Source organism: Tasmannia lanceolata, unplaced genomic scaffold (genome assembly GCF_043159265.1).
Source record: "Tasmannia lanceolata isolate RefF3 unplaced genomic scaffold, GAP_Taslan_0.1 ptg000004l, whole genome shotgun sequence".
Taxonomy (NCBI): domain Eukaryota; kingdom Viridiplantae; phylum Streptophyta; class Magnoliopsida; order Canellales; family Winteraceae; genus Tasmannia; species Tasmannia lanceolata.
Window position 1 is genome coordinate 12,573,183 of NW_027518681.1, and position 11,734 is coordinate 12,584,916.

General features: G+C 36.4%; 1 long non-coding RNA gene across 1 annotated transcript; it reads right to left on the bottom strand.

Annotated features, from left to right (window-relative positions):
* Positions 1–4,877: 4,877 nt before the first annotated feature.
* On the bottom strand, positions 4,878–10,722 carry LOC143875879 (uncharacterized). The gene is made up of 9 exons (XR_013250222.1): positions 10,097–10,722; positions 9,894–9,975; positions 9,474–9,542; positions 9,126–9,315; positions 7,579–8,181; positions 7,394–7,475; positions 6,973–7,041; positions 6,739–6,804; positions 4,878–4,971 (listed from the first exon to the last, which is right to left on the bottom strand). It is a non-coding gene; the product is annotated as an uncharacterized LOC143875879 (long non-coding RNA).
* Positions 10,723–11,734: the final 1,012 nt, after the last annotated feature.

Consider the following 11,734-nt stretch of genomic DNA (forward strand, 5'->3'; position numbering starts at 1 on the left):
AAGGCGAAATTAGTGAGAATAAACATTCTAAAACTATTTAAAAAGGTTGGAATTTCTCCCATGGTAAAAGGCGGTGCTTAGGTATCGTCGCGACTCCTCAGTATGTTGGGTCCACGTGCTCAGCCTAAAGAAGTTGGATGGGCCCTCGAATACCTAAGTATTTGAGTCAAGACAATAGCCGATGGTCGTTATGGGATATTTCCCTCAGCCCATCGATTACCTTAGTATTTGAATTCCAGGGCCAATAAGTCGTTACGAGATATTTCACCTAACCCATCGATTGGCTGAAAATCTGAGCTATGAGTAACTCTGACGGGTCATTATAAAATATTTCACCAAGCCCATCGATTAAGGGAGGATCGAAAATTACTAGTAAGGGCGATAGCTCCCTATAAGATAATTAGTCGGAGACCTTCTGAAATAATCTAGACCGATCGATCTTATTTGATAGATAAGAGTCTATAAGATTTTCCAATGATCGGCCTACCACTCCCCTATCTCTGGCTCCTAATTTCCCAAGGCTGGATCTTATAGGCGCCTCCTTTCTCTCCATCGTTCCTCATCTCAATCCTCTCCTCTTATTTGTTTCAATTGTTGTTACAGGAACTTCTCAGCTCCTTACCCATTTTCCACCTCTAGATCTCTGGCTGAGAAGCCTATTGTTCTCTCTGTTTCGCCACTTATTTAATAGTTGTCACTTCAGGCTTTCACCCCATTTTATAATCATCTTATGCATCGAATTGCAGCCTCCACTTCTCCTTTGTATTTCCCTTTGACACATTCTATTTTCCCCCAATCCAACCCTTAATTTTCTAGCCTGAACTCTCTGTTGTGGCTAGAACAGTCCCATTGCCAATCAGTGCTGCATTTATTTCTCTAGCATCTCTTCGACACTCCTCGACCAAGAGGTCGTTACATGGTCAAAACTTGGACGACCGAGCTAGGGGTTTCCAATACAGCTTTACTTCATCGCAACCAACCCAAATTTCGATCAATTTTATATAACATAAATTTGCCTATACCAGTCCCCATCTTTATAACAAACATCTCTTAAGCATACAAATCACAACCCCTACCTTTCTTGGCATAGATAAGTATTTTACATTGAAATGGGATTTGTTTGACACGATAAAATACGTACATATGTCCAAGAAAGCTAGGGGTTGGGGCTTGAGTGTATGGATGTATGGAGAGTATGGGACTGAAGGTGATGAAGATGTGGCTGGTAAAAGCAAATAAGTGTAGAAAGTATCAAATATGAAAGTAGGTTTCGAAGAATGAAATAAAGATGAAGGAGAACTTGTATCTTGATCGTGCAAGTTTCGATCATGGTCTTCCTCGTGAAGGAGTTTCAAAGAGATGCAAAAGAAATAACTACAACAACGATTGGAAAAGGGACTCTTAAGCAATAAGAGAAAAACTTCAGATAGGGAAATTAGGAATGAGATTAGGGAAAAAGATAGGGATAAAAGACAAGGAGATAGAAGTCAAATATTGGGCTAATGATCCAAGTTTTGAGCAAGGTCATTAGGTAGTTACGGGATATTTCATCCAGCCCATAGATTACCTAAGAATCTGAGTTCCAAGCAATGCATCTAGTTCGTTACAAGATATTTTATCAAGCCCATCAATTACCTGAGGATTTAAATTGTTAATAAGGCTTGTAGGTAGTAATGAAATATTTCTCCTAGCCCATGGATCACATTTACAATATGATTTATGAGTAAGGACGATAGGTCGTTACGCGATATTTCACTCATCTCATCGAATACTTGAGGATCGTAATTCTTGGTAAGCTGATAAAAGACATGAAGACCGCTCTGAATGATTTAGACCGACTGATCTAATTTGATTGATATGAATGTCGAGGAAATAGCCCGGCGATTGGTTTTGAACTAAGAGGTTAGTTTGAGTTGAGAAAATTTACCTTGATTAGCTTAACCATCCTTAAGCTGTAAACGAGTAAGCTAAATAAGGAGAAATTAGTGAGAATAAACATTCTAAAAGTATTTAAAAAGGTTGGAATTTCTCCCATGGTAAAAGGCGGCGCTTAGGTATCGTGGCGAATCCTCAGTATGTTGGGTCCACGTGCTCAGCCTAAAGAAGTTGGATGGGCCCTCGAATACCTAAGGATTTGAGTCATGATAATAGCCGATGGTCGTTATGGGATATTTCACCCAGCCCATCGATTACCTTAGTATTTGAATTCCAGGGCCAATAAGTTGTTACGGGATCTTTCACCTATCCCATCGATTGGCTGAAAATCTGAGCTTATGAGTAAGTCTGACGGGTCATTAAAAAATATTTCACCAAGCCCATCGAATAAGGGAGGATTGAAAATTACTAGTAAGGGCGATAGGTCCCTATGAGATAATTAGTCGGAGACCTTCTGAAATAATCTAGACCGATAGATCTTATTTGATAGATAAGAGTCTAGAAGATTTTCCAATGATCGGCCTACCAGTCCCCTATCTCTAGCTCCTAGTTTCCCAAGGCTGGATCTTACAGGTGCCTCCTTTCTCTCCACCGTTCCTCATCTCAATCATCTCCTCTTATTTGTTTCAATTGTTGTTACAGCAACTGCTCAGCTCCTTCCCCATTTTCCAAGCAATGCATTATGGATCAGATTGAGTATATGAGTTATGAGTAAGGTCGATAGGTCGTTACGCGATATTTCACTCATCTCATCGATTACTTGAGGATCGTAATTCTTAGTAAGCTGATCAAAGACATGAAGACCGTTGTGAACGATTTAGACCGGTTGATCTAATTTGATTGATATGAGTCGAGGAAATAGCCCGACGATTGGTTTTGGACGAAGAGGTTAGTTTGAGTTGAGAAAATTTACCTTGATTAGCTTAACCATCCTTAAGCTGTAAACGAGTAAGCTAAATAAGGATAAATTAGTGAGAATAAACACTTTAAAACTACTTAAAAGGCAGGGCTATGATATCGTGGAGACTTCTCAGTGTGTTGGGTCCAAGGTTGCCAGAGCGGGAATCAAAGCAGGATTCGAACGCTCCTAGGGAAGAATCCTGCTCAAGGTTGCCAGAGCAAGAATCGAAAGCGGGAATCAAAGGCTCTTAGGGAAGAATCCTGCTTCCTTGGTAAGGTCCACGTGCTCAGCCTAAAGAAGTTGGATGGGCCATCGAATACCTAAGGATTTGGGTCATTACGATAGCCGATAGGTCGCTACGGGATATTTCACCCACCCCATCATTACCTTAGTATCTGAATTCTACGGCCAATAAGTCGTTACGGGATATTTCACCTAACCCATCGATTGGCAGAAAATCTGAGCTATGAGTAAGTCTGAGGGGTCATTAAAAAATATTTCACCAAGCCCATCGATTAAGGGAGGATCGAAAATTATTAGTAAGGGCGATAGGTCTCTATGAGATAATTAGTCGAAGACCTTCTGAAGTAATCTAGACAGATCGATCTTATTTGATAGATAAGAGTCTAGAGCATTTTCCAATGATCGGCCTACCACTCCCCTATCTCTAGCTCCTAGTTTCCCAAGGCTGGATCTTACAGGTGCCTCCTTTCTCTCCACCATTCCTCATCTCAATCCTCTCCTCATATTTGTTTCAATTGTTGTTACAGTACCTTCTCACCTCCTTACCCATTTTTATCCTCTAGATCTCTGGCTAACAAGCCTGTTGTTCTCTTTGTTTCACCACTTATTTAATAGTTGTCACATTAGTCCTTCACCCCATTTTATTATCCACTTATGCATCGAATTGCATCCTCCACTTCTCCTCAATCTTTCCCTTTGCCACATTATATTTTCTCTGAATCAACCCCTAATTTTCACACCTGAACTCTCTCTTGTAGCTGGAACAGTCCCTTTGGCAATCAATGCTGCATTTATTTCTCTAGGATCTCTTGGACACTCTTCGACCAAGAGGTCATTACATGGTCAAAACTTACACGATCGAGCTAGGGTTTCCAATACATCTTTACTTCATTGCAAGCAACCCAATTTCTATCAAATTTATATAACACCAATTTGCCTATACCAGTCCCCATGTAACAGAGAGAACCGTGTTTTGATATTTGCGCTAACCTATGTTGTCTTTTAGTATTTAAAGACCTGTCAAAAGGTTATTACAGTTACCATAAAGCTCTCACAAGCCACTTAAAAAAGAATAGACAAACTAGAACCTCGCAGCAAATAACAAAACATGGTCGTGCCGATATCATTTCCCTTAAAAAAGTAAAACAAAAATAACAGAATAAAGAAATTTAATGTAAATATTTAAAATATTTAAAAAAAAATCCATATAAAAATTCAGCATTAAACAGTAAATAAAGATGAAATCATATATGTTGAACAGTTGAACTCAATGAGTACTTTTCAAAGTCCACCAAATTTTTCTATGAAAATCTTTTACTTTCCAGATAACAAGAGATCTGAGACTGTAAAAAGAAGTATGGCTCTTTCCTTCATGCACGATCATCGGTCGGCAACATGGTGGCCGATAGAATGGCTAGGCTAGGACTATCCAAAGAAGAGTTGGATCTTTTATATTCTTCCACCCCATAGTCCTATTTGGTTTTTCATATTTTTCTTTCCTGTATATCTTATGTTTGTACTTCGACCATCTTGGCCCCCCCTTTTTTCAATAAATTGGCAATCATTCAAAAAAAAACAGAGAGAATCATGTATAAATACACAATGCATACATGCATACATATGTACGTAAGTAGTGTGTACCTGTGTGTGTGTACTAGTAGAAAACCCTGTGCATTGACAAAAATGCATTAGCAATTGAACAATCATATAAATTTCTAAATGACAGTCATCTACATATTGCATGAAATATTTACTTCTAAAGTAAAACAATTATCAGAATTAAAATCAAATCTAAACAGAGTACAATGCCTTTTTAAACTGCATAATGGTCCGATGCCTTAATGAGCTATAATTGACTATTGATCTATTTCCCTCTGCACATTCTCATAAATCTGAAAAGTGAGACGAAATGTTACACATCAAAGAGAGATTTTACGAAAAGAAAAAATTAATGGTTAATTCAAAGAAGCATTTAAAGTATTTTGGGTAGAAAAATTAAATAAGCGATATCATTGTATATTGATTGATATGTTATAAACGAAGAAAAAATGCAATACCCATCATGGTTAGAAGAAAAAATAATTTATGGGGTATAATGAGAAGACTCATTTCTTCTTTTATTTCAATTAGTGAGAAGAATTCAAGTCTTCAAGAAGTTTTTGTAGAAAAAAGAGTAGTACAGAAATGGAAAATAAGCCCAGGTGAAAAAGAAATGTAAAAGCTTGCTGAAACCTCTCATTTCCAACACTGAGTAAGTTACCTATACTGAATGAGAATAAGAAACAAAACAAAGTGTAAAAGCTTTTACAAAGGAGAAAAGCGGTGAAGTGTAAAAGTTTTCTGAAATTTCCCATTTCCGAGACTCAGTAAGCTACCTATACTCCATGAGAATAAGGAAAAAACAAAGAAGGATAAAAGCTTTTACATAGGAGAAAAGCAAAGACATGTGACTGGGTAAACGAAGTGTAAAAGAAATGTAAAAGCAAAGAAGTGTTGCAGAAATGTAAAAGAACTGTAAAAGAAATGTAAAAACAAAGAAGAGCAGAGGAAGTGTAAAAGAAAGTACAAGCAACAAAGAAATGTAAAAGCCTTCTGAAAGTAAAAGCTTGCTGAATTGGGTAAAAGTAAGAAATGTAGAAACAAAGGAGTGTAAAAGAAATGTAAAATCAAAGAAGAGTAAAAGCTTCCAACAGTGAGTAAGATACCAATACTGAATGAGAATAGAAAAAAAGCTTCCAACAGTGTGTAAAAGAAATGTAAAAGCAGAGAAATGTAAAAGTTTTCTGAAATTTCCCATTTCCAACACTCGTGGCATGTTTGGCTACCATGATTTTTTTCCTGGAATATTAGCTTACCCAATGGTGGGGGAAGGTGGGAGATGGATAAGTAGGAGAGGGTACGAATGAGGAGTAGGCAAGAAAAGCCTAAAAAACCAGGAAACAAAAAACTCCCCTCAGAATACGACCAACTTTTTCCTGATTTTTTAGCCACTTCTCACACTCAAATCATCCGAGCCCTCGCAAGCCTCCCCTTCTCCTACCAGCCATACCCCTCTTCTCACCACTTGGAGACACTAATTTACCATGAAAAAAACTCCTAGTGGCCAGACGTGGCCTCAATAAAGTACCTATACTCCATGAGAATAAGAAAAAAAAAACATAGAAGTGTAAAAGCATATGAGAAAAGCAAAGACAGGTGACTGGGTAAAAGATACGAAAAGAAACGTAAAAGCAAAGAAGTATTAGAGAAATGTAAAAGAACTGTAAAAGAAATGTAAAAACAAAGAAGTGTAGAGAAAGTGTAAAAGAAAGTGTAAAAGAAAGCGAAAGCAAGAAAGAAGTGTAAAAACAAAGAAATGTAAAAGCCTTCTGGCAGTAAAAGCTTTCTGAATTGTGTAAAATTAAAGAAACGTAAAAACAAAGAAGTTTAAAAGAAATGTAAAGGCAGAGAAGGGTAAAAGCTATCTGAAATTCCCCATTTCCAACAGTAACTATACTCCATGAGAAGAAGGAAAAAAACAAAGTGTAAAAGATTTTACAAAGGAGAAAAGCAAAGAAGTGATGATGTAGGGAAGGGCAAAGAGATTTCAGAACTTCTTTGGGATCTTGACTTTAAATTGTCCTGTAAGCATTCGTGAGGGAAAGGGAATCAGGGGTTACCGCATCCGGGCTTCTGGGCTGCAATACATTGCTGTGGGTTTCCAGTGCACTCAGCAAGCAGATAGGCTAAAGCAAGCAGTATGGCAAACAAAATCAAAATTCAGATACGAAGCTACTGAAAGAAAAGCTCTACATGCTCTAACAACATGAATCACAGAAAGAGTTTATTAATCTAAACTAACACAAAAATACATAAACTACTATTCTAAGACTAAAAAAATCAAAGAAAAATACCTGAGTTAAAACATGCTGGTGAAAGTTCGTCAATTACTCTCCCAAAAACTCCAGAACAAAGGGAAATATCTACATTTGGTAATGCAATTATACTCAAATCAATGAAGTTTTTGCTCACTGTCAACATTGGTGAGTGGGGCATCAGAAATACATTTGGTAATGAAATTATACTCAATAAAAAAAAGGGCCAGGATTATCACGAGGTTTATTATATGTAAATAAACATTGGTAATTGTGATTGTAACCACTAATTGTTTTGGAAAATGGGGTGTTGTGGCAGGTAATCAAACGAAAGCTTTAAAATAGACTCGGAAAATGGGGTGGCAATATTATAGCCCACATAAAATATGAAAGAACAATAATTTTATAAAGTAAGGGCCTTGAGAAAGCAAAAGTAAATTCTATTTTTATATGAGCGTACCTTGAGAAGGCGGCCTTGGATCCTGGTGCTGGAAAGAGGAATCGTTGTACAGTGAGAGAAAATCATGGGTAGGTTTTTTTCCCTGTAATCACGTGATAACCCAGTAACTTCAAATCAAATATTCTTTCGCTTCACTACACCATAACTAAATAAAATAGGAGAAATATAAAGTGAAAAACGCTCACTTTTTAATTAATGGATACCTTCGGTTCTAAACGGTCTAGGTTGAGGAAGCTCCATACACCCAAAAGAAATTTTCTTTTCTTTTTCCTCCCTCTTAATTCCTAGTCTCAGCTTCTTGGTATTTCCAAATCGCCGAATATCCGAATCTCTTTTTTCCAGGGAAATGAAGAGGATTTTAATCCGAGGCTGAAAATTCGAAAATCTCTGCTTACTCTCACTACCCTGATCGAAATAGCCAATTGAATTTTGCAACACTTTGACCGAAATTCGCTCTCTAAATGCAGCAAAACTGAAACTTCTAAATTCCTCAAATTCTCTTCCTTTTTGCGAATTTCGTGAGTCCCGCTGAGAAAATCTGAGATAAGAACTTGAATTCTAACCCTGTAGACAAACCTGAATGTGAAATCGGTTCAAAGAGATCTTCGGACCTCAATCTGGAAAAACTTCTCCAAAATGAATGCAAGGGGTCAACCAATTGAGGTGAATTCACCTTATCCAATTCAAGATTTTAGATGCTTTATAACTCAATCCACATTCATCTTCTTACACCGAAAAGTATCACAAATGAAATTTTTGATTTGAAGCTTCGGATAAGTTTATTCACTCTGTTAAAAAAAATGTAAAAGCAAAACAGTGTTAGAGAAATGTGAAAGAAATGTAAAAACAAAGAAGTGTAGAGGAAGTGTAAAAGAAAGTGAAAGCAACAAAGAAGTGTAAAAAACAAAGAAATGTAAAAGCCTTCTGAAAGTAAAAGCTTTATGAATTGGGTAATGTGAAACAACCAGTTACTCCAAAAGCTTAAGCTGTTGGAGAAGGCGTTATTTATTCGTTTATACTTTAACACTCCCCCTCATGTGTGGTCCCCCTCTTTCTTTGGGTTGGCCTCTACACGTGGCACATGTGGCCCCTCTATTGGGTTTGGCCATTGCATGTGGATTTCTGCTATCGAGGAGGTTTGAACCCAGGCATTTTGCTCTGATGCCATGTGAAACAACCAGTTACTCCAAAAGCTTAAGCTGTTGGAGAAGGCGTTATTTATTCGTTTATACTTTAACAGGTAAAATTAAAGAAATGTAAAAACAAATAAGTTTAAAAGAAATGTAAAGGCAAAGAAGTGTAAAAGCTATCTGAAATTCCCCATACAATAACTATACTCTATGAGAAGAAGGGAAAAAACGAAGTGTAAAAGATTTTACAAAGGAGAAAAGAAAAGAAGTGTAAAAGCTTTTGAGACAGGGTTTTCCATTTGGTCTTTTCAGTAGTGGGAGAAAAAAAAAAGAAAAAAAAAAGGAAAAGAGAGAAGCAGTAGAATAAATTACAAAAGGAGAAAAAGAGGATACATGTATATAAAATTGGCAAGCATTCAGGGTTTGGATTCGATTTTCATTTGGGGTTTGATTTACCCATTCACAGAGGATACCAAGACTGATGATGTAGGTAAAGAGAGAGGCAGTAGAATAGATTACAAAGGAGAAAAAGAGGATACATGTATATAAAATTGGCAAGTATTCAAGGTTTGGATATTATTTTCATTTGGGATTTGATTTACCCATTCACAGAGGATACCAAGACTGATGATGTAGGGAAGGGCAAAGACAATTCCCAACTTCTTTGGGATCTTCACTTTAAATCGTCCTGTAAGCATTCGTGAGGAAAAGGGAATCAGGGGTTACCGCATCCGGGCTTTTGGGCTGCAATACATTGCTGTGGGTTTCCAGTGCACTCAGCAAGCAGATAGGCTAAAGCAAGCAGTATGGCAAACAAAATCAAAATTCAGATACGAAGCTACTGAAAGAAAAGCTCTACATGCTCTAACAACATGAATCACAGAAAGAGTTTATTAATCTAAACTAACATAAACTACTATTCTAAGACTAAAAAAATCAAAGAAAAATACCTGAGTTAAAACATGCTGGTGAAAGTTCGTCAATTACTCTCCCAAAAACTCCAGAACAAAGGGAAATATCTACATTTGGTAATGAAATTATACTCAATCAATGAAGTTTTTGCTCACTATCAACATTGGTGAGTGGGGCATCAGAAATACATATGGTAATGAAATTATACTCAATAAAAAAAAGGGCCAGGATTATCACGAGGTTTATTATATGTAAATAAACATTGGTAATTGTGATTGTAACCACTAATTGTTTTGGAAAATGGGGTGTTGTGGCAGGTAATCAAACAAAAGCTTTAAAATAGACTCGGAAAATGGGGTGGCAATATTATAGCCCACATAAAATATGAAAGAACAAACATTTTATAAAGTAAGGGCATTGAGAAAGCAAAAGTAAATTCTATTGTTATATGAGTGTACCTTGAGAAGGCGGCCTTGGATCCTGGCGCTGGAAAGAGGAATCGTTGTATAGTGAGAGAAAATCATGGGTAGGTTTTTTTCCCTGTAATCACATGATAACCCAGTAACTTCAAATCAAATATTGTTTCGCTTCACAACACCATAACTAAATAAAATAGGAGAAATATAAAGTGAAAAACGCTCACTTTTTAATTAATGGATACCTTCGGTTCTAAACGGTCTAGGTTGAGGAAGCTCCATACACCCAAAAGAAATTTTCTTTTCTTTTTCCTCCCTCTTAATTCCGAGTCTCAGCTTCTTGGTATTTCCAAATTGCCGAATATCCGAATCTCTTTTTTCCAGGGAAATGAAGAGGATTTTAATCCGAGGCTGAAAATTCGAAAATCTCTGCTTACTCTCACTACCCTGATCGAAATAGCCAATTGAATTTTGCAACACTTTGACCGAAATTCGCTCTCTAAATGCAGCAAAACTGAAACTTCTAAATTCCTCAAATTCTCTTCCTTTTTGCGAATTTCGTGAGTCCCGGTGACAAAATCTGAGATAAGAACCTGAATTCTAACCCTGTAGACAAACCTGAATGTGAAATCGGTTCAAAGAGATCTTCGGACCTCAATCTGGAAAAACTTCTCCAAAATGAATGCAAGGGGTAAACCAATTGAGGTGAATTCACCTTATCCAATTCAAGATTTTAGATGCTTTATAACTCAATCCACATTCATCTTCTTACACCGAAAAGTATCACAAATGAAAATTTTGATTTGAAGCTTCGGATAAGTTTGATTTGAAGCAAACAAGAAGAAAATAAAGAAAAAATAGGAACAAAATAAAATCCTAACTCACTTTCGTAGGAATCACGATTGCACTTAGCACGTGCAACAAGCCTTTAAACGCCTAGGTTACCCTAGTGGACGAGTTGTGTCTCGTGAGTGTTTGCAGTGAATATGCACACAAAATTCTGAAAACAAACTTTTCTTTTCAAATCCCACTATAAAGTAAAGCCAAAAATTTCTAATCCTGTTTCTTTAATATATTGCTCAAAATAGAAGAACAAGAATACCCCCATACTAAAACTTTGCATTATATCCCAAGTTGGAAAAATTAGAAAAATATTTTAATCAAGGAATCCTCTTTTGAATTTGTCCTACTTTGCTCCCTTAAACTTGCCTCTAATGTAATCGGACCATAAAAGAAATTTGATTTTTGAAACTTAATAGAAAAATTGCAATCTTATATGGTCCACCATCCTTTACACTTTTCCATTACTTTCTAAGAATAGAACTCACTTTTGTAATCCTCTACTGCTTTTGGCGTGAATGACATGCAGGGCATGCACCAGACACCCAGGCTACTAAGCAGTGTCCGACTAATCTTTGATTTGCATATATCATAGACATTGATGCATATGAGTTCAAGCTTTACTTTTGATTACGTGCAATGCTTTGATTTATTAAGCTTTCTAATTGACCCATGTATGGAGTTTTCAGTCAGTTGCTCTCAAGCCAGATGGCTTTAAGGAACTAGGCATAAAAACCCTTCAGACTTAATAGCTCAAGTCAAAAAGGCTACAAATCAAAACTATAATCAAAAGGTAAACTTTCTAAAAATATTTTTTTTTTCAACCTTTCTTTCCTTTTTCACCATACCATATAAAAAGCAAGTTTCTATTTCTATTTCTTATTCAAATCCTTTTAAAAGAAAGATTCCAAAAGAAAAACAAAACTAAGAAAGGAAAGTATTCTTTCTAATTTTTCAAATTCCAAAATTAAAATATCCACTAACTTTCTTTCTTAAAATAGGAACACAACTTTCCTTTTAAGAATACCAAGTTCTTTCTAATT